Source organism: Carcharodon carcharias, chromosome 8 (assembly GCF_017639515.1).
Source record: "Carcharodon carcharias isolate sCarCar2 chromosome 8, sCarCar2.pri, whole genome shotgun sequence".
Classification (NCBI taxonomy): Eukaryota; Metazoa; Chordata; class Chondrichthyes; order Lamniformes; family Lamnidae; genus Carcharodon; species Carcharodon carcharias.
In genome coordinates, this window is record NC_054474.1 from 4,146,071 (window position 1) to 4,173,070 (window position 27,000).

Here is a 27,000-nt window from a genome sequence, read left to right on the forward strand (position 1 = left end):
GTGTAGCCTACGCTACAATGTTAATCAGTCATTTAAAATAGGGTCTGGTTGGAGAAGCACACATGTTAGTGCTCTGTGTTAATAAACAGCACGTTATTCATCTTATATTAGTCTCTATGCCTGCAGCATCTTGTTTACCGACTCACTCACCAGCAGATAGGCATGTAAGCATGTTCACTGAGCAAAGCAAGCCAACAGGGAAGGAAAATAACAACGTACAAGAGAACTTTCTGGAACAGATTGTTTCCAGCCCAACGAGGAAGGAAGCTACACCAGATCAGGAAGGGGGCGTATATTGAAGCAGTGGGAATATGTTTCATTGGCAAAACATTTTGGGAACAGTATTACTATGTAATTAGATTTAGTTTCCTAGGCTCAACCATCTTCAGCTGCTTCATCAATGACCTTCCTTCCATCGTAAGGTCAGGGGTGAGGTTGTTCACTGATGATTGCACAATGTTCAACACCATTCGCAACTCCTCAGATACTGAAGCAGTCCATGCCCAAATGCAGCTAGACCTGGACAATATCCAGGCTTGGGCTGAAAAGTGTCAAGTAACATTCGCGCCACACAAGTGTCAGGCAATGACCATCTCCAACAAGAGAGAATCTAACCATCATCCCTCAAGGTCCAATGGCATTACCATCACTGAATCCCCACTACCAACACTCTGGGGGTTACCATTGACTAGAAACTGAACTGGGCATACTCTCTGCTTTCTGCCAGCCAGCCAATCTTCTATTCATGCTAATATGTTACCTACTACACCATGCACCTTTATTTTCTGTAATAATCTTTGATATGGCATGTTATCAAATGCCTTCTGAAAATCCAAGTACAGTACATATACAGCATCCACTTTATCCACTGTGCATGTTACTACTTTAAAAAACGCTAATAAATTGGTTGAACATGATTTTCCTTTCACAAAACCAAGTTGACTCTTCCCAATTGTCTTGCGCTCTTCTAAGTGCCTAGCTATGACCTCCTTAATGATCGATTCTAACACCGTCCCCACAACAGATGTCAAGCTAACTGGCCCATAGTTTCCTGTTTTCTGCCTCCCTCCCTTCTTGAATAGAGGGGTTATATTTGCTACTTTGCAATCTGATGGAACCTCTCCAGAATCTAGTAAATTTTGGAAAATTAACACCAGCGCATCGACTACCTCATCAGCCACCTCTTTTAAAACTCCACGATGTAGTCCATCAGGACCCGAAGACTTGCCAGCCCACAGCTCCGTCAATTTGCTTAGTATCGTTTCCATAGTGATTTTAATTTCACCAAGTTCCTCTCTCCCATTAACCTCCTGATTTGCAGCTATTACTGGAATTTTTTTGTATCCTCTATAGTGTACACAGAAGCAAAATATGTGTTAATTTCTTCCACCATTTTTTATTACCTATTATTAACTCCCCACCGTCACTCTCTAGAGGACTGACACTCACTTAACTTACTCATTTCCTTTTTAAGTACCTGTAGAATCTCTTGTGATCCATTTTTACATTTCTAGCTAGTTTCTTCTCATACTCTTTTTTTTCTCCTGGTTTGCCTTTTAGCCATTTTCTGCAGTTCTTTATATTCTGTCCAACCATCTGTCCTGCCACTCACCTTTGCAGAATTGTATGTTTTTTCCTTATGTTGGATGCTATCCTTAACTTCTCTAGTTAACCACGGATGGGGAGTCCTCCCCTTAGAATTTTACTTTATAAGTAGGAATGTATTTAGCCTAAATATTCTGAAATATCCCCTTACATGTCTGCCACTGCTCCTCTATTGATCTATCCTCTAGCCTAATTTCCCAGTTCACTTCACCTAGCTCAGTATGCATCCCCACATAGTTGCCCTTATTTAAGTTTAAGATACTAGGCTTAGACCCACTCTTCTCCCTTTCAAACTGGGTGTAAAATTCAATCATATTGTGGTTGCTGCTATCTACGGGTGCCTTCACTCTGTGGTCATTAATTAACCAAATTAATACCAAATCTAATATAACCTGCTCCCTGATTGGTCCCAGAACATTCTGCTCTAAAAAAAACTATCTCAAAAGCATTCTAAGAACTCCTCATCCAGGCTACTACTGCCAATTTGATTTTACTAGTTTTTGTGTAGCTTAAAATCATTCATGATTATTGCCGTCCCTTTATCACAAGCACCCAATATTTGCTCTTGAATACTGTGTCCTACACTATGGCTACTGTCAGAGGGCCTGCAGAACACTCCTACTGAAGAGTTTTTCCCCCTACTGTTCCTCATCTTCACCCAAACCGATTCTACATCCTGATCTGAAGCAAGGTCATCTCTAACTATTGCACCAATGCCCTCTTTGATTAACAGTGCTACCCCTCCACCTTTACCAAGCTTCCTATTCTTCTTGAATGGCATGTACCCTTCAATATTAAGGGCCCAGTCTTTGTCATCCTGCAGCCACATCTCTATAATTGCTATCAGGTCATATTTATTTACTTCAATGTGAGCCATCAATTCATTTAATAATGAAAGCTATGCGCATTCAGATAGAGAACCTTCAGTTTTGTCTTTTTGTTAGCTTTGTAACTTTGAGTCTTGACTGTTGATGTATTCTTAGGTTTTTTCTCTCTGTCCCTTCCAGCCATTCCCTGACCCTCATTTCTCATATTGTTATTTTGCTCTCCTGTCTTGATTATACACCTTGAATTACTATCTCTACCCATGCTTGATCCCAAGCTTGACACTCACATCCCATGAACGAATTTTTAAAAAAGAGAGAAGTTATGGAAAATTCTCTAGATCCGGGAAAGGTTCCATTAGATTGGAAAATAGCAAATATAACTATACTAACTATATAACTATAGCAAATATTCAAGATGTGAGGGACACATAAAGCAAGAAACTCTAGGCCGGTTAGCTTAACATCTGTCATAAGGAAAATGTTAGAAGCTATTATTAAAGATGTTATGGCAGGGCACTTAGAAAAGTTCAAGGCAATCAGGCAGGGTCAACGTGTAAAAGGGAAATCATGTTTAACCAATTTTTTTGGAGTTCTTTGCAGGAGTCACGTGTGCTGTAGATAAAGGGGAACCAGTGGATGTCCTGTACTTAGATTTCCAGAAGGCAATTGATAAAGTGCTACATCAAAGGTTACTGCAGAGAATAAAAGCTTATGGTGTCAGGGGTAACATATTGGCATGGATAGAAGATTGGCTAACTAACAGGAAGCAGAGTTGGCATCAATGGGTCTTTTTCTGGCTGACAGGATGTGACGAGTGGTGTGCCACAGGGATCAGTGCTGGAGCCTCAACTTTACAATTTATATAAGTGACTTGAATAAAGGGACTGAATAAATGGTGGCTAAATTTGCTGATGACACAAAGATAGGTAGGAAAGTAAACTGTGAAGAGTGCGTAAGGAGGCTACAAAGTGACATAGATTGGTTAAGTGAGTGGGCAAGGATCTGGCAAATAGAGTAGAATGTGCATAAATGTGAAATAATTCATTTTGGCAGGAAGAATAAAAAAGAAGCTTATTATCTAAATGGTGAGAGATTGCAGAGCTCTGAGATTCAGAGGGATCTGGGTGTCCTATTGCATGAATCACAAAAGGTTAGTATGCACGTACAGCAGGTAATTAGGAAAGCTAATAGAATGTTATCATTTACTGTGAGGGGAATTGAATACAAAAGTAGGGACATTACGCTTCAGTTATAGAGGGCACTGGTGAGACCACGTCTGGAGTATTGTGTACAGCACTGGTCTCCTTATTTAAAGAAAGATGAAAATGCATTAAACGCAGTTCAGAGAATATATCCAATTCAGCTGGATGTAGCCAATGCTGTACATGATGCTGAGTGACTGCGTGATTTCATAGGGCCTCTTAAAGCTGCGGTGCATTGAGGCTGAAGCAAGCGCTGGAAGTGGTTCCAGAGGACATCATCAGCAAAAAGAGCAGTGAATTGTGACACAACCAGCTAGGGAGAGAGCTTCATGGTTCTCTGATGCTGCACAGGATACTTGGTGGAGGGAGTGGACAGGTGGAAAGAGCTCCACAGTCCATACGGGGTTAGGAGACCCTTCAGATAAATTGTACGAAGGTGTGGGAGTTAATATATGTGGTGACCAATGAAAGTTGAGTATCTAATTGCACAAGAAGTTTAATGACCTCACACAAAGGGTTAACATCAAGGAATTCATCATCAAATATCATACCCCACCAACTGGCCTTACATACTGCTCAACACACCACCATCACTCACCTACCAGCTATCTGTATCAATAATGACTAGTACCTAACGTTCATAGTTTTCACCTCACCCTCACACACTTAGCACTGATGTAAGCCTAACACAAACATCTTGCAGCTTGCACACACTGTCAGCTATTCAACCATGACCTCCACATTTTCCACACATTTAGCACTCATTGATACATTTTCCTCTTTCTTACAGGACACGGAGCCACATACCCAGAGGTGGAAACAACCTGGTCAGGCCCCAGCTGGAGGAGACAATTCAATCCTCGGCACCATACTTCAGAGACAGTGCAGAGAAGATTTAGGAGAACAGTACCCAGAATGAAAGACTTCAGTTAAATGGAAAGGCTGGAGTTGTTTCCTTAGGGCAGAGGGTGAAGGGGATATTTGAAAGAGGTGTTTCAAACCTTGATAGGTTTGATTGAGTAAATAGAAAGTGATTGTTTCCACTGGCAGAGGAGTTGGTAATCAGAGGTCACAGATTTAAGATGATTGACAAAGAAAGCAGAGCATTGAGGGAATGTATACAGTCAGTTGTTATGACTTGGAAAGCATTGCCTGAAAGAGCAGTGCAAACAGATTCAACAATAGCATTCAAAAGAGAATTGAATAAATATTTGAAGAACGAAGATAAGTAAGGCGATGGGGAAAGAGCAGAAGGGTGGGGCTAATTGGATAACATTTCCTTTAAGGCCTGGCACTGATACAATGATCTGAATGGCTGCTTCTGTGATGTATCATTCTGTGGTTTTAGGCTCTGAATTTTCAGTTTGGCGTGTGGGCGCTATAGCCGAGGAGGGGTCAGCAAACGGACCGCCAACCCCGATCGCCCCCCACCCCAACCGCGATTTCACACTGGCTAGCCAATTAATGGGCAGCCAGCACAAAGTGTGCACTAAAGAGTTCAGCGCTGCCGGGGTGGGTGCGGGAAGAGGGTGGGTGATGACGTTTAGCACGGGTGCGGGCCAGCACTAACAGAAAGGTCCCTGAAGGCCGGGAGCTGTCTCAGGGGACTGAAGACCCGAAACCCAGGAAATAAACTTCTTAAGATCAGGAAAAAAAATTGTACAAGCGTCACAATCTGGCACCTGAACTTACATAGATTATAAAAATGCTGCCCACAGATTTCTATTTTAATTTTATATAATAATGGAAACCTCATCCCTCCCTTGGAAGAGGTTTCATGAAAAATGTAGAGGCTGTCTGGCCGATTCACCCATCCACCAGGGACGGGCTATGTAAAATGACAGAAAATTGCACCATTAATGGACTTAATTGCCCTTTTAATTGTTGGTAGGCACGCTTCTGACTTTTGTGCGTGCCCACTGACCGAAATATCGTGCAAACGGATGATGAATAAAAAACGATTTCACACCCGATCAGTGTAAAATTGTGCCCCATGAATACTCAGAGGCAATAAGACACAGCAAGTTATTGAACGTACAATAAATAAACAATGGAATGAATTCACAAGGGGTTGAATAACCTTTTCAGAATGTACAGCTCATGTTATTCAATAAGCAACAGGACTTCTGGGTGAACCAGTCTTTCATAGCTTTTTGTGATGTAAGGTGTTAGGACAGATGATGAATTTCCAATCAGATCTCCAGACTGAAAGCTGAATAATCAAAGCTGATGTGGGAAGTATAACAAATGTCACTCCTGTCTTAATTCCTGAGAGCACGATAGATAGAAATCACACCTTGTGAGGAAAGTCATTACTGTCCAGATATTCCTGTCATCTTGTACTCAGTTGGACCCTGATATTAATTCGGAGAGAGGTGGGTATGGAGGTGGTGTTGGATATCACTCAGAAGAAATGTCATGCCTGTCAGTGGCTTTTTAATTCAGCCAGCTCACTAACAGTTTCTTTCCAGGTTTGGTATCTAAGGTGTGACAGTGGGTGTGATGAAGACCCACATGAAGTAGCCTCAGTTCCAGTGTTTAGCTGTGTCGTGGTTCAGTGAGGCCTCCCTTGATGTGGTGCTGGAGTCAGAGGAGCTCCAGAGAGATGTTCTTCCCCTGAACATCTGAAAGTTTGCCGATAATTCCATTGGAAGATCTGGGCTATTGTTCCAATTGGGTGATTAGCATATACTAATCGTCAACCTGACTCCCCTGAACAATCAGATAAGCCACTCGAGTTAAACGTGGAAGTCAGCAGGCAGAGGCTGCTCTCCCAATCTGCTTGAATTTTTCCTCCCACCTGCACCCAAACCATTTCAATATAACTTGGTCCTAGTCATCAATCAACTTCTGACATAATTAATTCATGAACTGATGCAAAAAGAATCTTACCAAGCCAGCTAACTCCCACTGCCACAGTGACTGTGTTGCCTGTTATGTTATCTTCACCATGGAAACGATGCAATTCATCTGAATGTACCCTTGGCAGAAGCCAATTTTCAGTTCACAATTAAACTGTCTTTTTGAAATCATGTATTTCTTTTTGTGTGAAACTGCACACTTTGTTTGGAGAGTTGACTTTGTGTGGCTTCTCAACACCAGGTCGTTATTATAACCCATGCTTTTGTCATCTCTGGACTCGATTACTCAATGTCCTTTCTCTGGTATTCCATCTTCCACCCACTGCAAACTTCAGCATGCCCAAAACACCAGTAAGCTGACCTACACTCAGCCCCACTTGCCTATAACCCTGTGCATACTGAACTGCACCAGCTCCCTCTGCTCCACCATATTAAATGAAAGCCACTCATCCACGCAATTGGAAGAATGTTGATGTGATTGAGAAGCTATGGCCTAGATTCAATAGGAAGCTGCCTGGTATGAGGAAGTACAAATACAAATAAAGAATTGAAAGGCTGGGGCTGTTTTCATTAGAGCAAAGGACATTAAAGGGGGATGTAATACAATTGTTTTGTTTCCAGTGAATCAGGAAGCTGAGAATGAGGAGACACAGATGTAAGGGATATAGTACAGAGTGGAGATGAAACATCTTATATAGGGCAGCTTGTGAGGCTGTGAAATGCTTTTTGAAAGTTAGTGATTGACAGAAATCATGTAAGCATTTAATAATAGGTTAGATAGTTAGCTGATAGAAAGGCAGGGGGAGAAATTGGGAATGTGGCAGCTAAGTGGAATTTGCACTACTCCTTGTGTGGAGCGCAAACAGCAACATGGATTTCTTGGACCAAAAGGCTTGTTTCTATGTTGTAAATTCAATGCAGTTCCATGTAAATCATCTTTAAATCTCACCATGGCCATGTTGCACTCTATTTCTCAGAACCTTTAATCCCCTTTGAAACTCTTACTCTGGCCTTTCTGTGTCCCCCTGCCACCACCCCATCCACACCAACCCATCCCATCCATGCCAACCCATCCCACCCTTTCTCTTCACTCTTCCATTGGTTTCCCAGCACAGCCGTCACCCCGAGGAACATAAAATATTTGAAAAGAAAACTAAGAATAAAAAGTCATATTAGTTCCCAACTTATCAGTTGCCGTACTGTAACTGTTTTTTTAACTGAGTTGATACAGATTATGTTGACAAGGTTGATATTCGTTGCCTATCCCTGAGATTTGTTTATTGGTTTATTGAAAATTCATCATGCTGAAGTTTCCCAAATATGTTGACAATACAAATAAAACAAGTAGTCATAATTCATAACATAGACATGGACAATCATATCACAGAATCATAGAATTGTTACAGTGCAGAAGGAGGCCATTCAGCCCATCATGTCTGCACTGGCTCTGTGAATGAACAATTCATTTAGTGCCATTCTCCCGCCTTTTCCCCGTAACACAACACATTCTTCCTTTTCACATAACAATGTAATTCCCTTTTGAATGCTTCGATTGAACCTGCCTCCAACACACTCTCAGGCAGAGTGTTGCTGCGTGAATAAGTTTTTCCTCATGTCACTTTTGCTTCTTTTGCCAACGATGTTAAATTTGTGCCCTCTTGTCTTTAATCATTTTTGGAGTGGAAACAGTTTCTCCCCTACCTACACTGTTCAGACCCCTCGTGATTTTGAATACCTCCATCAAGTCTGCTTTTCTCCAAGAAAATGGTCCTAGCTTCTCCAATCTATTTTCATAACTGAGTTCCTCATCCCTGGAACCGTTCCCATGAATCTTTTCTGCCCTGTCTCGAATGTCTTCACATCCTTCCTAAAGTTCAGCACCCAGAACTGGATGTGAAACTCCAGCTGAGGATGAACTAGTGTCTCATACAAGTTCAACATAACCTCCTTGCAGTTGTACTCTATGCCTGTTTAATAAAGCCTAGGATGCTGAATACTTTATTAACTTCCTTCCCAATCCGCCTTACCACCTCTAATGACTCATGCACACAGGTCCCTCTGGTCCTGCACGCCCTTTAGGATCGCATCCTTTATTTTATACTGTCTCTCCATGTTTTACCTAACAAAATGAATCACCTCACATTTCTCCACCTTGAACTTCATCGGCTACCTGTCCGCCCATTCCACCCAACTTGTCGATGTTTTTTTGAAGTTCCGCACTACCCCCTTCACAGTTCACAATGCTTCCAAGTTTCATAGCATCTGGAATTTTTGAAATTGTGCCCTGTACTCAAAGGTCTAGATCATGAATATATATCAGGAAAAGCAAAGTTCCCAACACTGAGTCCTGGGGAACTCGGCTGTAAACCTTCCTCCAGCCTGAAAAACATCCATCAACCACTACTCTCTGTTTCCTGTCACTCAGTCAATTTTGAACCCATGTTGCTACTGTCCCCTTTATTCAAGCTATAACTTTGCTCACAGGTTTGTTGGGTGGCACCCTACCAAAGCATTAAAATAAAATTAAAGTATAAAATAATAAAAGGATTGCACAAATATCAACATTTCATTACATAGTTACAATAATCGCAAAATGTAAGTCTCCTTAATTTACAGAATAAAATTGAAAATTGCACCTGAGAAGAGGATGGTGGGCCTTCTACTTGAACCACTGCAGTCCCTGTGGTGAAGCTGCAGCCACAATGATGCTAAATAATTAGTTACATGATTTTTTTGACCAATTGGTGATGTAGACAAGGTAATAAATGACAACATTGAGATTATGTGTGACTTGATACAAAATTTGGAGGTGATGATGTTCTCATGCTCTTACTCAAAGAAACAAAATGGAATGGTACCTGAACTCCAAGGATTAAATGAAAGGAGTGATTACACAAGCTGGTGTTGTATTCCCTAGAATTTAGATGGTTAAGGGATGATTTGACCAAAGTTTTCAAGATATTAAGGGGAACAGTTAGGGTAGATAGAGAAAAATTGCTTCCACTAGTAAGGAAGTCTCAGACGGGGGGACATAGTCTAAAATCAAGAAACACTCCCAAGTGCTTAGGGTGATAGAAATTTGGAACTCTCTTACATAAATGACAATCCACGTTAAATTATAATTTTAACGTTAACGTGAATTTTAAAACTGATATTGATAAGTTTTTGTCAACCTAAGATATTAAGGGATATGGGGCAAAGGCAGCTAATGGAGTTAGATTGCAGATCAGGTATGACCTCACTAAATTGAGGAACAAGTTCAAAGGGGTAAAGGGCCTAGTCCTGTTTCAAGTTCAGAATATTCTGGCAAAATCAATTTCAGCTTCAATGATCCAAGAAATAGCTATCTGTTTACAACATGAGTGTATTCCCACTTTCATTGTTTATTGTAGCATTGACCTAATGTCTTTTTAAACAAGAAATGCAATTATACAATTCGCATGGATCTAAAGGAGTTAAAAAAAAGGCTGCAGCAAAAAGATGAAACTGAAAAATAGTGAGATGTGCGTATGCAGTTGGTAGCTGTTCTTACAAGTTGATACTGGTGTCATGTATAAGTCATGCTCAGTGAAGTGTGTATGATTACGAAAAAGGCAAACAGTATTTTCAATTTGTGTGGACAGAAACATGTGCTGAGGGGAATTATGTTCAGGAAAGTCCATCTTCAAATGAATTTGGTTGAAGATGTGGTTTTCTGTATTTCTATGGAGTGTAGGAAACCTCAATTTGTTAATATGCCTTCCTTCTAGAACCACTTGAAGAACAAAATCCATAAATATGAAGTTTATAGAGTGGACGTGGGGAAGATGTTTCCATTAGTAGGAGAGACTGGGACCCGAGGGCACAGCCTCAGAGTAAGGGAAGACCTTTTAGAACAGAGAAGAGGAGAATCTATGGAATTCATTGCCACAGAAGGCTGTGGAGGCCAGGCCATTAAGTGTATTTGAGACCGAGATAGGTAGGTTCTTGATTGGTAAGGGGATCAAAGGTTACAGGGACAAGGCGGGAGAACGGGGTTGAGAAACTTATCAGCCATGATTGAATGGCGGAGCAGACTCGATGGGCCGAATGGTCTAATTTCTGCTCCTATGTCTTATGGTCTTATGAAGGTTTATTTGCTATTTGTGCAGTTACACTTCCATGTACGGAGGCCAGGTTTCGCTGTAGCAGGACATCTAACCTGGCTGCTGCTAATTAAACTTGCCCCTCAACTCTTCAGTTCACTAGATTTTTGCTCACAATCTTGCTGGAAGTGTGAGCTGGTAATGATTCACTGAGAGCAGCGAGGCATCTGGGACCTCACAGAGCAACCAACAGGGTATTTCCTTAACCAATCAGCTTTCAGATTGGGAAATAAATTCAACAAGGACAGAGAAGAAGAGTAAATTAAATTGGGCGAATTCAATGTCAAATCAGGAGTAGAAAGAAATGTAAAAAGAAAGATTTTATTGAAGGGGAATGCAGGAAAAGGGAGAACGGAAATGTAAGAAGAAAGAAATAAAATAAAATCTTCCTGAAAAAATCAAAACCAAAGAAATGAGACTTCATACTTGCAATTTTTTGGAGGCCAGAAAGGTTGATTGGCAGATGTGAATGCTTTTCATATTGTTAAGACAGGGATTAACTTTCTTTGGCGAGTTTACTGGATAACTAATGGGCAAATCCACTAATTTTCTAAAAGAAGCAAGAAGGCCAAAGGAGAGAGATGTCGTCCAGTGGAGGAGTATAACATGGGCAGCAATCTTTGAATACTCACGTTTAAATTCATGTCTGATCCTTGCCCGGGGTGGCTGTAAAATGTACCTGTTAATAAAAGCAAACACTATTGCTTTGCAATTATTATAACAGTAGATTCCAGCTCATTCAACTGGAAAGACAACACTTGTTTAGCAAAGAGTAGACTTAAATTTCCAAAGTCAAGTTTTTCATGATAGCTTAAAATCTTTGGGTATGGATTAAAAGGTCCCAAGCTCAGGGAAGAAAGTACAAAAGGGGAATTTTAGACCTGCCTAATGATCAAAATTTGTGGAAGAGACGCTATGGTGAGACAGTGCAGGAAGATGGTAAATGCAAAAAGGAACTAGATAGGGAGAAAAGAGAAAGAATTTGCCTTTCCTGATCTCAGGACACTTGAAAGGGCATTACAGCTGGTGAAATGTTGAAATATAAGAAATGCAGCAGCCAACATGTGGGAAGCAAGTTTCCAAAACAAAAGTGATATTGACCAGCTAATTTGTTTAAGTGACTTTCATTGAGGGATAAATATTGGCCAAGGCACCGAGAAGCACTCCATTGATGCTCTTTGAAATAGTGCCATACAAATTTTTAAGGGGACTTCCATGGCTCCACCTAAGAGTGCAGACAAAGCTTCCTTTAGACTTCTCATCCAAGAGACAGCGCCTCCGACAGTGTCGCACTACCTCAGTAGTGAATAGAAGCGTCATTCTAGAACTTATGCTCATGGATCTGGAGTGGGGCTTGGACCCGAAACTTCCTGACTCAGAGGACAGACTGCCACCACTGAGTCACAACTGACACTCAAAATAGGTCAAAAGGTTGTGGTCGGTATAGACAATGAGCGGGATTGTCCCAGTCAAAGAAAGAGCAAACTTATTAACCACAAAACCAAGAAAAAGATAATAAAATTGTAATATCTCACACACAGCTATCAGAAATAAGGGTAGTTAGAGTTCAATAAGAAAAAGTTAAAAGAGTATATGGTTATGTGTCCTTGGATTATCCTTGAGGCATACAGTTCCTCAGGGTAATGTCCTCAGCCCAAATATCTTCAACTGCTTCATTAATGACCTTCCTTCCATCTTAAGGTCAGAAATGGAGATGTGCGCTCATGTTTGCACAATGTTCAGCATCATTCGTGACTCCTCAGATACTAAAACAGTCCATGTCAAAATGCAGCAAGGCCTAGATAATATCCAGGCATGGGCTGACAAGTGGCAAGTAACATTCACGCCACATAAGTGCCAGGCACTGACAATCTCCAACAGAAGAGAATCTAACCATCACCCTTTGACATTCAATAGCATTATCATTGCTGAATTCCACACAATCAAAATCCTGGGGTTTACCACTGACCAGAAACTGAACTGGACTAGCCACATAAATACTGTGGCTACAAGAGCAGGTCAGAGGCTGGGAATCATGCGACGAGTAACTCACTTCCTGACTCCCCAAAATCTGTCCACCATCTACAAGGCACAAGTCAGGAGTTTGATGGAATACTCCCCACACACGTGGATGAGTGCAGATCCAGGGACACACAAGAGGCTTGACAACATCCAGGACAAAGCAGCCCGCTTGATTAGCACCACATCCACAAACATTCACTCCCTCCACCTCTGACACACAGCTGCAGCAATATGTACCATCTACAAGATGCACTGCAGAAATTCACCAAGGCTCCTTAGACAGCACCTTCCAAACCCAAAAATGTTACCTTCTAGAAGGACAAGGGCTGCCGACACATTGGAACACCACCACTTGGAAGTTCCCCTCCAAGATACTCACTATCCTGACTTGGAAATATATCGCTGTTCCTTCACTGTTGCTGATTCAAAATCCTGGAACTCCCTCCCTAACAGCACTGTGGGTGTACCTACACCACATGGACTACAGTGTTTCCAGAAGGCATCACATCCCTGCCTTCTCAAAGGCAATTATGGATGGGTAATAAATGGTGACCTAGTCAGTGATGGCCATATCCCATGAATGAATAAAGCAAAAAGATTTATAAATGTTGTGGCCAATTTGGTTTAGCTGTTTTTTTTTGGCTGAGGTCAGATTTGGAAGATGTTGTAATTAGTAGGATTGACTTTCGAACCAGTTAATACACCTGTTCCAAATGAGAGAGAGGGAGGGAACCCCGCTTCCAGCCTGCTTCCTTTGTGAAAACTTTCTTGCAATTTCTCTGCTGTGGCTGCAGCCTGGTCTTGAAATATTCCACCCATTGTATATTTCCAAGAGGGTTTTGGGTGGGTCTGACTGTGGGACCCATTGTTTCAATATTTAGCATTTTGGATTTTAATGCCTCTTCCTTAAACAGCGACAAGTTTTGATGAATATCTGAATTATAGGAAATGTCTCTCTCTTCACACTCTCCTGAGGGTGATTTGTTTGCTTTTCACCTTCACCTTGGAAGGTGGCCTTGCATTTTTAAGTCGTTTGTTCTGCCTTATTTCAAATTGAAACATTTCCACTCAGTTGAAAGTTGTGAAATCATATTTTCAAAAATAAAAGGGCATAGCCTCATAACAAGCACCACTAACAATGCTGTCTCCAGTGTTCTGACAATAGGTAATACATTTTCACTGTCTCTAAATATTTTAACATTGCAAATAGTATTCCAAAGTATACATGAGCGACAAATACCGTTTATTTGCAAACCCAAATTATTTATCTTAAACAACTCCCACAGCAATAAGCTTCAGAATCAACAACAAGGCCATGTCACAAAGTGAAGGCAATGTCATTAAGTGTAAATCTCAGAGACCTTTCAGCACAGTAGGGGGCCACTTGGCCTAGTACTTGTTCTTCTGCCACCTCCAATCAGGGCTACACACTGTAATCCCATTTCCCATCTCTTTCTACATTTCCTTTATTGACAATACTTCAGCTCAGCCACAGTGTTATTGAGCTTGTCAGTGAATCTGGTGTTCAGTTACATTGCATGATGCAGCTGGGACAGTGGTAGAGGCATTCACAATAGCCTGAGCATTCTCCTGATTGTTATTCAGTGACCTCTGCTATGGATAGGAACATACAATTAGGAGCAGGTCATTGAGCCTCTTGAGTCTGTTCCACGACTTGATTAGATCATGGCTGATCAAATGGCAATATCAGCCATTTCAAATGCCAACTGAGGAAGAATAGCATTGTTGAAGAGAGTCAGTCACTGCAATGAGCACATGATAGGTATGATCTCCATTCAGTGACTAACATTGGCTTCAGCAAAACAATGTATTTTCCCTAAGCTGATATCTTACTCCTGTTTTTATTTCGTAGCGACTGTGTGTTATTGGGTGAGAATTTCCAGTCCCATACCCCATGGGACCAGAAATCCCTGACCCAAGTCAACGGACTTTTTGCTGGTCCATCAAAGTTTCCATCTGGTCCGTGATGATTCTCATGGTGGGTGGGACTGGAAACTCCCGCCCACTAACACCGCTACAGTTAATAGCTGAAGCCGAGCATGGATAACTTTTGTAAGTGATGCAATGTTGTAACACTAGAGAATGCATGCTTGTGACTGTGTTTCTTTGTAAAAATGTAGAGTACATACCTCAGTAGCTGCTTGATAAACAGGTGTTGCTCTGCAGTGCGTAGGGTGCAGCCCTTTCAGCACATTGTCCCTGTATTACTTTGTTTCAATGAACTCTTTTGTATTGCTAAGAAAAGGGACATGTCTAAACTTTCCACCTTGCAACCATCAGGACACTCGCAAGAATACCAATATAAGGGGGGGAAACAACAATTTACGCTGTATGTGAAGAGAGTGCTGATCGGTTAGCAAGTGGCGTTGCCATGGAGAATGCACCACTGATGGTGACTGACAGTTAACCGCCAAGCATTCTTTGAAAATTGAACCAGGCGCCTTGACTCTGATTGGTCAAGGTATCGCTCTGAAGAATGAGCCAGCGAATGGTTGTCATTTTGTTTTTCGCTGAAATAGTCACAATGTTTGTACATGTTCTTTCTGTCTGCAGAATACAGGGCCCTGTGTATTAATAGGTGTAGCTTCCAGCACACACAAATCTGCCACACTGTGAGCCCAACTGTTAATTTTAAATTGACTGTCAACGTAACTCTTCGCACATTTAGGATTATTTTGCAAATGTTGTCCAATCACAGAATCACATCTAATGCTGGACACTGTGTTTTGAGTTTTGCAAGCACGGGCGGAATGGGTGTGGTCTGTACCCTGCCCATTGTAAACAGCAGCTGGGACATGCTGTTTGATAAGATCCACCAGTCTTTGGGATGTACAGCCCACATACCTAGCATCACACTGGCACTGAAATTCATATACCACATCACTCATTTGTGTGATATAGCATCTTTTGCCTGGGGGTTAAGCTTCCCCTCCTGCAGTATATTCAATACGTCTGAGGTGGACAAGAGCAGAAAGTAAATGGGTTCCCACTCAATTCCCATGTCAGTGCTCTCAATGAGCCAGCAAAAACAGGTCAGCCCTGGCTCATCGAGAGCAACCTCATGTGGTTCAAGTTCCAACCCAGAGACCAGAACCCAGGTTAAAACTCAATGAGGGAATGCTGCACTGTCTAATAAACATAGGGCTGTAACTTCCAAGCGACTCTGTCAGATTGAGGAGGTACCCCAAAGATGCGCTGGAGAATCCCTCATGGAACTTCACGGGTAAGGGTTTGTAGAGCAATTGCCCAGAAGCGCAAACATCCTCTGTACTATTGCCCTGCACTGGGAACTATCAGAAAATGTGGTTTAAATCGTAAACTTCAGATGGTCCTGGCAGGGTTTTACCAATAGTTACTCAGAAAAAGTTAGAAAAATTAAAACCTCTTCTAACATCTGGGTAACTATTGTAAAGACCCAGACTGAGAACCTCCCCCCCCACTGGACTCCCCCCAATACCCCAACCCACCATTGGATTCCCCCCACCTGCATGGGACTCCTCCCCCATCAAGCCTCCAACCCGACTTGACAACCCCACCCCCACAGGCCCGATTTGACATGACCCCCAGCAACCCGACCCAATGACTCCCAGACCCCTGGCCCCACAGACCTGACTCGATCCAACCCCCACTCCCCAGCCCAACGGCCCTCATCCCTCTGACCCGCAGGTCTGACAACTCGACCTCACCCCCCCTACCCAAACCAACCCAACCTGATCTCCCACCCCCCCCCCACTGGGCCTGAAGCAATCTAACCCCCCCGCTACCCAACCCGACCACCCACCCCCCACCCCCAAACGCCCCAATCTCCGAAAGCCCCCACACCTCCTGACCTCTGTTCGCCGCCACCCCACCCCCCCAACCCCGAGGTCCGACATCCTTCCGACCCAACCCGAACCCCCACCAAAGACCAAAGCTGCTTACCAGGCCCTCCCCGACCCACACCCACAGCTCCAACAGCCCCCAAACCCTCCCCGAGGTCCGACCTTCCGCAACACCCCTCCCGATGCCCGACACCCCTGAGTTCCGACCCCCCCTCATCCCCCCCCGCCCTCTGAGCTCCACCCAACCTCCAATCTCCCCCAGCCTCCAAATCTTTTCCACATACCTGAGACACTTACCTTCTCCCTGACCTGTCAATTTCAATGGGACCTTTAATTCACCTGGTTTACGGTAGCTAGTGTCCATAAAAAAATGGGGCATGGCCTCCTTCACTTCCACGGAGGCGGACTTCGACGCTGGGCCTGGAGGAGAGCTCCTGTGCCTCGATCTCACTCGGCCTGAGTCGGAAGGTCGGGCGGGACAGGCATGGATGAAAATCCACGCAGGTAATTGGGCACAGAGGCAATCCTTGCCGACTGCCATTCTGAGCAAGTTATAGAAGGCCCTGTCTGCCCTCTCAGGCAGACATTAACAGCCTCATGACTGCTATTTCAATGAAGAGCAGGGGAGTTTTCTGTGGTGATCTGGTGAATAGTTACCTCTCTAAAACTGACTAGCTGTTGTTTGCTTTTTGTGGGACCTGATCGTATGCAATTGTTTCCTACATTATAACAGTGACAATGTTGCGAATGAAAACTTTATTGGATGTAAGGTGTTTTAGTATATACAAAGGTCATTAAAGGTTCTGTATAAATTCAATTATTTCTTTATAGCTGTTGCTGTTGCTGCTTTGCAAATATGTGCAAGCACAGGCTGATAAAATGCCAAGAAAGGAAGCATGTCTTTCTCCATACTTGCCTCTTTGCACTGCAAGAACGCTGGTCAGAGGAACCATCTATTCAGTCCCAAACTCTCATTGTTCAGAATTTGAGTATTGCTGAAAAAAGAGACATGTCGAGTTTTTCATCTTACACTCATCAGGACACTCGCAAGAATACCAATATAAGGAGTAAACATCATTTTATACTATATGTGAAGAGAATGTTGACTGGTCGGCAAGAGGAATTGCCATGGAGAATGCACCATTTATAGTAACAGTCAGTTAACTGCCAAGCATTGTCTGAAATTTAAGCCAGGCAGCTTGACCCTGATGGTCACAGCATTGCCTGAGGAATGAGCTAGTGAATGGCTGTCACTTATATTGTTTAGCAGAAACAGGCGCAATGTATTTAAATGTTCTTTCCGTCTGCAAAGAACTGGGCCCAGTGTGTTAATACATGTAGCTTCCAGTACACGCAAATGTGCCACATTGCAAGCCTGACTGACAATCTTAAATTGGTTGTCAGCATAATTCTTACTACACTGAGGATTATTTAGCAAATGCTGTCCAATCGCGGAATCATATCTAATGTTGGACACTGTGTTTTGAGTTTTGCAAGCACGGGCTGGTTGGGTACAGTCTGTATCCTGGCCCATTGCAAACACTGGAAGCAGCACTGAGACCTGGAAGAGAGGCCCTAAACGGTCTCATGTCATGGCTCTGCCTGGGTCCATTAGATAGGAGGCAAAATTCCCTCATGAATGGAAGACAGCATGCTGGCCACTTCATTTTGGCTCCAGCAGCAAGCTCTCGGATATGCTGCTGACCATACTGCAATACTGGCCACAATGAGGAGAGCATCACAGTTGTAGATGGGTAAAAATGGCTGTCATGTCACTTTGCATGGGATCAGTCCAAATCCTTCCCTTCTCTCAAAGTATTTCACTCAGAGCTCCGCATAAGCTTCAAAGATAAGGAGAATTTGCTCTATTAGCTTAAGGCATGACTATTCTAATGATCTCCCAGCTCACCTCCTTTTCTTCACTCACCATGAACTGAGCTCATTCAAATGAATTTAAATCATTCCACAGGCTCACTGTTCACTATCCCTGCCCTTTGTCTTGCTTTCTGTGAAATCTGCATCCCTCCAATTCAGGTTTGCTTTGCTCCACCATTGGTAGCCGAGCCTTTAGCTGACTGGGCCTTGAGCTCTGGGATTCCCTCTCTAAAACCTATTCTCCTCTCTATCTCTTATGACTCTCCTTTAAACCTGCCTCTTTGACCAAACATTTGGTCATCTGTCCCAATATCTCCTTGCGTGACTTAATTAGAAGTTAGAAGCAGTTCAGAGGAAGTTCACTCAATTTATTCCTGGGATGTGGGCCTTATCTTATGAGGAAAGGTGAACAGGTTGAGCCTATAGCTATTGTTGTTTAGAAGAATGAGGGGTGTTCTTATTGAAATACATAAGATCCTGAGGTGAATTGATAGGATGGATATTGCCACTTGTGAGACAGGCTGGAACTAGGGGACACAGTTTCAGGATAAGAGGTCTCCCTTTTAAGACAGGGATGAGGAGCATTTGTTTTCACTCAGAGAGTGATTAGTCTGTGGAATCCTCTTCCCCAGGAAGCAGTGGAGGCTGGGTCATTGAATTTCTTTAAGACAGGGTTAGACAGATTTTTGTTAGGCACGGGAGTCAAGTGTTATGTTGGGGGGCAGACTTGAAAGTGGAGTTGAGACCACAAACAGATCAACCATGAATGGCCGAGCAGGCTCGAAGGGCTAAATGGCCTACGCCTGTTCCGATGCTTCTATGTTTCTTAACAAAAACTTTTATCTGAAAGTACTCCTGTGAAGTGCCTTGGAAAATGTTATTGCATAAATGTTATATAAATGGATGTTATCAATCATAAGCTGAGATCTGAGGGCTGTGAGTGTGGGACTGATTTAATAACATGGTTATAAAAATCCAGATCAATTAAGAAACTGGAGAGTGAGATAAAGTCAACACTGGCCTCTCACCTCTGCGTCCTGGGTTCTAAGCTGACCCAGGGAAAAGGAATAAAGATCTCCTTTCACTGTCCATAGCTTCCCTTGATGTTAAACCGGCCACTTCACTGAGAGAAACTGAACTAGAAAAGCAGCGTTCTGATGAATTGGGAGGAAATTTTCTGAGGTTAGGGCCGAGGCAGATTGTTAGGCCTCAGTGGAGAGAAACGTATTCTCTGTTTAACTGCTACATCTAATGAGGGAAGGTACAAAACGTGCCATAGGACTCCCATTGATATCCCTATTTTAACAAAGGGAAAAAAAAATAATTAGCTGGAGCTCAGTAAGTGAGAGAAAAAAAACAAGATAATGAGATAAGCAAACTTATTTAATTTAAAAGTGCAGACAAATTTCAGAGGGTAATGAATTCCTACACAACTGTGTCAAAATTTAAAGGGTCTGAGTTCCACTTACTTCAATAATTATGTTATTTTGTCCAATGTGCTATACTCCTGTAAATTTTGCAATTTATTTGGTAGCTTGTTATTTTTTTAAAGGCTTCCCAAATATTTTCAATAACAATTAAAATAAAGGAAGACTTTTCACCCACTAAATGGTCTATATCTTAGATTCAATGCTAGCACTTGACAACAGGTGGGGGGTGAAATCATGTAATCTGTGTCTGTTTAACTTAATATTGCTGAAGCACGGTAGTGGTAACGACATAGAGGTCACAGGGGTCAAGCATCATTTGAAATTAGTCGCTCTTTCTCCATCCTTGCTGGCACCAGAGTTCATGTTATGTTGCGCCATCGATGTAGCACCTGATTTAACAGAATAGGTGCACAAAAATTGCCAGATGTGTTCATTTTATCAACAAATTGTGCTTGAAATTAATGTTGAGAGGCTCTCCCAAGGGCTCAGTACTAAATTACATAGAACCTACAGCAGAGTAACAGGCCATTGAGCCCAACTGGTCCATGCCAGTGTTTATGCTCCAGATGAGCCTCATTATACCCTACTCCATACTCACTATCAGCATAATCTTCTATTCCTTTCTCCTTCATGTACTTACCCAGCTTCCCTTTAAATGGATGTATGTTATTCACCAAAACCAGTCCCAGTGGTAATGAATTCCACATTCTCATCACTCTCCAGTCAAAGAAGTCTCTCCCGAATACCCTTTTTGGATTATTAGGGATTATTTTACATTAATGGCCCCCAGTTCTTGTCTCTCCCAGAAGTGGAAATATCTTTGTTAAACTTCTTATATCCAGTTGGTGCATGAGGAGATCAGGAGTCAACATTTAATCAGTTTTAGATTTAATCACAAAGCCAACCATTATAAATGTATAACTCCTAACTCTACCACTGTTCCCAAGAGCTGAATTTTCACCAAGTCAGGATGATTCTGGAGCCCTTTAAAAATGGTGGGCAGATTCCAATTCCGAACAATATTCACGGGCTGTCTGAATTTTGAGAGTGCCTTTAAAGGGTGCAGGCTTGTTCGGGTCAAAGTGGTGAAAGTGACAGTGACTGATCTTAAAATCAAGCCAGCATTTGACCAAGAGTGGCATCAAGGAGCCCTAGCAAAACTGGAGTCAATGGGAATTAGTGGGAAAACTCTCCACTGGTTGGAATCAGACATAGCACAAAGGAAGATGGTTGTGGTTGGTGGAGGTCAGTTACCTCAGTCTCTGACCATCACTGCAGGAGTTCCTCAGGGTAGTATCCTAGGCCCAACCATCTTCAGCTGCTTCATCAATAATGTTCAGCAGCATTCCCAACTCCTCAGAAACTGAAGCAGTCCATGACCAAATGCAGCAAGACCTGGACAATATCCAGGCTTGAGCTGACAAGTAGCAAGTAACATTCGCACCACACAAGTGCAGGCAATGACCATCTCCAACAAGAGAGAATCCAACCATCACCCCATGACATTCAATGGCTTTACCATCACTGAATCCCCCACTGTCAACATAATGGAAGTTACCATTGACCAGAAACTGAACTGGACAAGCCATTTAAACACTATGGCTACAAGAGCAGGTCAGAGGCTAAGAATCCTGTGGTGAGTAACTCACCTACTGACTCCCCAAAGCCTGTCCACCATCTACAAGTCACAAGTCAGGAGTGTGGTGAAATATTCTCCACTTGCCTGAAAGAGTACAGCTCTAACAGCACTTAAAGAAGCTTGACCCATCCAAGGCAAAGCAGCCCACTTGATTGGCACCACATCCACAAACCTTCACTCCCTCCATCACTGGTGCACAGTAGCAGCAGTGTGTACCATCTACAAGATGCACTGCAAGGATTCTTAGACAGCACATTTCAAACCCATGACCGCCAACATCTAGAAGGACAAGGGCAGCAGATAGATGGGAACACCACCACCTGGAAGTTCCCCTCCAAGTCATTCACCATCCTGACTTGGAAATATATCACCGTTCCTTCACTGATGCTGGGTCAAAATCCTGGAACTCCCTCCTTAACAGCACTGTGGGTGTACTTACACCACATGGACTTCAGCAGTTCAAGAAGGCAGCTCACCACCACCTTCTCAAGGGCAATTAGGGAAGGGCAAGAAATTCAGACCCGGTCAACAACACCCACATCCTGTGAATGAATAAAAAAAAGTTCAGCACTCCCAACCTGGACGGATGCATTTCAGGGATAGGCATGTCCTCCTCCTCCTCCACAGGCTTCATGGAGTCAGGCCAGGTCTTCGATGTTTGCTGGTTCACAGCCGCTCAGAGGATTCATGAATCATAGTCAGCATGAGGGGACATTTTAAAAGGTGAGTACAAAAGGTCCTTCTCAGGACCCCCCCATGCTAATAGCTGCCCTTCTTTCCATCCTCTATGGCCCTTCTGCTGCAAATGCCAAGCTAATGCACCTTCATGCCCATTGACCCACTATACTGTGTATAAAACCAATGAACTCTACAGTGACAATGAATGAATTAGTGTTTTCTAAAGCTTTGTTTTTTACACATCCTACTATGTTAAAAAAAATGCCATTTCACCACCAGACAATAAATGAGTATCAACAACAACAATAAGTATCAACAACAAACCCTTGAAAGCATTTAATCTTATGTAAAGAAACATTGTGAAATTCACTGCAGAGATCAGAAAGGCTAAGTTATCAATCAATGTTTTCTCTGGGGTGCAGCTGTTTCAACATGAGTAATGGTTGTCTGGGCTCCAAGTCATTGGGCGTGAGGGGCTATAGGGTGTTGGGGGAGAGTCATAGCTTGGCATGGGAAGCATGAGGGGCCATGAGTGGGGGGGAGCTGCTAGGTAGGTGCATGAGGATGCATCAATATGGCATGAGAAGGGTATAGGGGATGAGAGGGTGTGAAGGGTGTTTGTGTTTTTATTTTAACTGGGATGAAGTCCCACAGCACTGAGGCTGGCCTCTTAAAATGTTTGTCTCTGAACCCAGTGGGCCCTGTGACTGCCTCTGACCTCTCTCCCGAGTTGGCTGGCCCATCTCCAGCCCATGTCCTGGCAATGTAGATCCTGTCTTTGTGGGTACTTTCTCCCGAGGCAAGTAGGCCAAGCCTGGAATTCTCCCGGCTCCTATTACCCACCTCGAGGATGAAAATTCAGGCTGAAGGATCTCTTTATATAATTAATAGTAATTATCCAATGCGCGCTGCCCACGTGTATGCTTTTAATCTTAATATGTACAATTAACAATCATCTCTTGGGGCAGAATCTTCTGATCTCACCACTGCTGAGCTCAGAGGTGGGAAGTGCATGTAATTAGGTGGGATGTTGACGTACGGACACCCTGCCACCTTCCCACCCCCACCAGTGTTAAGTTTTGGGTAGGAAGGCCCATGGTCGACCTTCCCACCCTGTTGCCTATTGAGGCTTATAAATGGCCAATTAATGACACTTAAGGGCCTCATCCCATTGTCCCTGGTAGTAACCCAGTCGTAAACAGCCTTGTTGCCATCCAGCGTGCTGAACAGGTGAACCTGCGTGAGTCATTTGTCATCTGGAAGAGTGGGGGTGAGTTCCTTGATCAAAGGTAATCAGTGCCCCATCAAGGGACTGGACACTTGGAAGGAGGGGCCTGCTGAGATCCACCCCCTGCCTTTGCTTCTTCCCCCAACCTCCACTTCCCTCTCTCCCAGCAAACCCCACCCCACAAACCAACACCACCCCCATGCCTTACCTCCCTGTAGTCTGCACCCTCCATGATCCTGGGACTCCGGTGCCTGTTCTTCCAGCAGCAGCCACCGCCCCTTCAATGGTGCTACTGAGTGCAAGAGCTGACAGCCTCTGATTGGCCATGAGCTCTCATGAGGTGAGACTTCCTCTCCGGGCTCTTGCTTCCTAATGATGGCCCGCCCGTGGCCTCACCACTGCCTGATTGGCATGTGGCTTGGTGGGCCTCACCAAGAGGAGGCGGCGCGAGTCTCTCACCGGCTCTTGAGCCAGGAGGCGAGCTCTTCGACCCCACAATTAGATTCACCTTATGCCTGCCCTATCAAACCTCTTCATAATTTTAAATTTTTCTATCAGGTTAGTCTTCAGATTTTCTCTGTCTGGACAAAAGGGTCCCAGCTGGTTCGCTCTTTCAACACCTGCTTTGCTGTTGAGGTTAGAATGATGCCAAGTTTGAACTCTTATCTTCAAGAGCAGGCTGGAGAATTCTCCAGATCAGCATCAGTGTCCTTTGGTGAGATGAGGGTGGTGGAGAAGGAGAAGTGAAATCAATCAGAGTTCCTGCTTTTAATTATCGTCCAGTGACCCATGCTGGGCGGCTGGAAATCTGACCACAAGAAACCCAACTGCGTTGAGCTTCTTTGTGAAACACACATGGGTCTAGATTATCCAATTGGCATTACATTCCCACCCGGCACTCATTCCATTATTTTAAAAAGGTTACCACACAAAACAAAAACTACAAGGTGCAGGTTTGCACTTGAGTGGTGTCACAGGCGCTCATGGAGATGAATATTGGGAGTAGTCAGTGTGTTCAGAACATGTATGTTATATTTTTATATTATCCATGGAGAATTAGGAACTAATTGTTCTGCAAATATACCGCCAGGGTGCCACATTACTGCTGCACTGCCGTTGGATGCCAAGTAATATTATATCAATCCACCAGGCACATGGAGAAATGTAAAAAAATACACCATGAAGCTCCAGTGCTTTGAGTCTAAAAGTGTGATTATTTTGAATTTACAGGAACCAGAAGACATAACCACATGAGAGAATACTCAACAAAACAAACAAAATCAGAAACTGTGCAAATTAGGAGATTTTATGGACTGTTTAAGTCATGTGGAAAATGGATGGTTTTTTTTGTAAAATGTGCAGATTTGTATCAATGCATTTCCCTTCCCTTTCTCCAAGGCAAGAGACAGGTAGGGAGAAATTTTCCTTGGACTGTGCCCATTTCTTCTTGGGCTCAGGGAGTAGCTGGTGTTTCTTTAGGGATGCCTATTACCCTAAGAATGCTACCATAGGCTGTTATTGATAAAAATCATTCTAGTTTATTTACAGATCTAGATACATCTCAGTAACTCTACATGAGGTTTTACGTCTGCTTCCAACCAGGTCTCAGTCTGTTACTCATGTGACATTGCATCATAGCTACATTAGTATCAAGTGCTCCTGATGTTGACCCTTTACTCTACACCTCCTCCAAGTCTTCATCCCAAACATATACACCCTCCTACATCTCCCTCCAAAGTTTCAAACTTCACAGGGTTAGTCTCTGTGACCAATCTCCCTGATCTGGTCCTGATTCCATTTCAAGGTTGAGGATGAACTGCATTCTCTTGTCATTTGATAGGAATGTCTTCCAACTGGATGGCTGTCAAGTCTCTAGTTGTTTCTGGTTCCTTGTCTCTATCTGGATCTAAATAGTATGTCCAAGGTTCCATTGGTTTCCTTACCAATGATATCAAGGCTCTTCAGTTCCTTCTGATATTTCCCTGCTCCATCTCAATTCTAGAAGATCTTGGCTGTGGAGATTTTTCTATTCCAATGCTATCTTTCTGTTGATCTTGTATCTCTTTCAGGCTATAGCATTTTCAAGTCTCTGTGCCTGAAGTCAAAATTATGAGCTTGACTAGCTCTTTCTTGCCCCTCATGTTTCCTAACTTTCTCACGATCATCTGAGGAATTGTAGGTTGTAGTGTTTGTTGTAGAGCTGGAAGTTGTGTTCACAGCCATCTTCCCATCAATAGCTTTGATGGTGGGAATCTGTCGTTTAGTCCTGAGATTCTGTTGTTAAGAAGGTCTATGTTAATATCTTTGTTCTTTTTCATCAATTCCTTGATTGTTTGAACCTCTTTCTGCTTCTCCGTTTGATTGAGGATATTGAGGTGAACTAGTCACATACAGGAAACCATATTCCTGAGCAAAGTTATGGAACAGCTCGTTAACAAACTGAGGTCCGTTGTCTGATACCACTATATCCAGGATGCCAAATGTGGCGAAGATTCTTCTTTGTGATGTAACGACTGCCTTCGCCGTGACAATGTGCAGTTTACTCAACTCAAACCATCTGGAATAGTGATCAACGGTGATGATGAAAACTTTCCCTTTGAACTCAAATCAATCCATTCCCAGGCACTTTCAGGGCTTCGAAGGAAAAGTGGAGGGTGCCAGTGGTTTGCTCTGCTGCTGGGTATTCACTGCACATGTAAGGCAATTCGTGATTAACTCTTCAATGGAGTGACTGAGGCCCGGCCACCAGACTGACTGCTGAGCTCTTTCTCAGCATTTCACTAGTCTCAAGTGACCTTGATGGATTTTCGGGAGAATGTCGAGTCCAAATGTTTTAGGGATGACTAATCTGTTATTAAAAACTAAGAAATCATCGATGATTGTGAGATGTTTTCTCTGTTCGAAGTATTGGCGAGGTACTGTGTTGTTAGGAGTATAATTTAGCCATCTGTTCTGGCAGTACTCTTTTATTTTGATACACTCAACATTCTGCTATTGCGCTTGTTTAATTTTGTGTAATCTTCTTCTCAGTGGCTGATAAGTATTTGGTAATGAGTGAATTATATGCTTCCATTTCCTCAATGAAATGTGAATCTTCCAGTTTGACTTGCTCCACTGGTATTCATGGTAATGCATCTGCTGTCATCTGGCACTTTCTTTCAGTGAATTCAGTAACTGAATCATGAGTCTCAGTCTGAAATGTTGAATTCTAGGTGGCATTCTTGCCATTTCCATTTGGTTAAGAAGAATAGCCAAAGGTTTGTGGTCAGTTTCAATTTTAAACCTTAACCTCATGACAGAATCAGAGACCTCCTCTCAGGCCGATGTGGCTGCTAATACTTCTTTCTCAATGGTTGTGCACCTCTTCTCTGTGTCTGTGAGAGATCTTGAGGCATAATCAACTGGTCTTATTTGTCTATCTTTTTGAATTTGAGCTCTTCCCTCAATGAACCATGTATGAGAATGTCATCCGTATCGCACATTACTCCTTCCATGCCTTCCATGCTGATGTCTGAGACATCGTCCTTTGGGATATCTCAGGTGCAGAAGCAATTTCAATGGATAAGCTGTTAAAACAATAATGGCTAAATGGGGTGACTAAAGTAGTTAAAAATTTGAGTTCTTTGTCCAAGGAGTCTGCCAAAAGCTGCTGTTAGCATACAATTTT